Source organism: Emydura macquarii, unplaced genomic scaffold (assembly GCF_026122565.2).
Source record: "Emydura macquarii macquarii isolate MOO-44397 ecotype Brisbane River unplaced genomic scaffold, CSIRO-AGI_Emac_v2 contig_2699, whole genome shotgun sequence".
NCBI classification, from domain to species: domain Eukaryota; kingdom Metazoa; phylum Chordata; order Testudines; family Chelidae; genus Emydura; species Emydura macquarii.
The window spans coordinates 3,804,503-3,805,768 of NW_027132836.1; positions in this window are offsets into that span (position 1 = coordinate 3,804,503).

A 1,266-nucleotide genomic window follows, 5' to 3' on the forward strand; every position below is an offset into this window, starting at 1 on the left:
ACAAAAAGAAAAGTATAGTGAAAAGTAAATTAAAAACTGAGTTTTAATCACCTGAGGTGGTAGCATAGTAAAATAGGTAAGGGCACTAGCTTTTTAAAACTGATTATTTTAAAACATTACAGCATTGCTTCAATATTTAGTTCTTGTATTAAATCCTCAAGCCTTAGAATTAACCTTAGGATCTCATTATTTGTCTATTTGTGTGTATTTTACACAAATGAAAGTAGGTCAGACAATAGTATATGATAAACCCTTCTGTTTTACCATACAGCAAACACTTGAGTATTTTGTTAGTACATGACAGTCAAAACGAATCTAACTGCTGCCCTTCTCCCATGTTCATCTGTTCCTTCTTCCTCATAGCAGCTTATGCATGAAACCCTCCTTTGAGACTCTTCTCACCATCTCCTGAAAACCTAAGATTATTTTAATGTTTGTAAAATGGAGTTAAAAAACAACAGACACCATCCCATACAAGCTATGACAGCTGCCGGAATGAACCCATCTAGCTCACCAAAGGCCGCAGGCCCTTCCCGCGGGCTGGGCACGCAGTGTCTCTGATGCCCACGGCCCCTGGGCGTGCTGCCCCGTTGGGGTCAGAGCAGTGCTCTCAGCACAGCCCCCCACCTCGCTGGGGACAGACCCAACCCAGTGCTAGAGGGACCCATGTCCAGCCCCGGGGTGGGTGTGGGCCCGGGAGCGCTTGTGTCTGAGGGGTTTGTGAAAGGCGGGAGGGGGGCGGACAGGTTTTGGGGATTGTGGGAGGTTGGGGAGAGGGTGTCACATCCCAGCTGGCAGCGCCCCCCTCGTGCACACAGCGGGGCGCTTGCCCTGTGTGCAGAGAGGAGGCTTGGCTGGAAATCCCTCGTCCTGCCAGCCGCCTCAGCGGGAGACCCCCCGAGATCCCAACCCCACCGCCTTTGCCTTTCCCGCGCTTTTCTTCACACACCCCCTCCCCCCCACAGCCGGCCGCCGGCGCGGGGGAGCAGAAGCGCGAGGGGCGGCTGGACAGCCAATCAGAGAGCAGCAACGGGCCCGCGCCTAGGAGGGCCGGAGCTGGCGCGCGCTGCTGAGCCTGAGGAGCGGTTGCCCCGCGCGAGGACGGAGCCATGTCAGGCGCCCGCTAGTGGCAGTCGGTTCTGAGCCGGCCGCCCCCGCCCCGGTAGCGCTGCTGGGACGCTGCCCTCCCCCGCCCCCAGTCCGGCAGCCCCTGGCAGTGGCGGGTGGGTGGTAAACGGGGGGGAGGGTGAGCCAGCTGAGGGGATG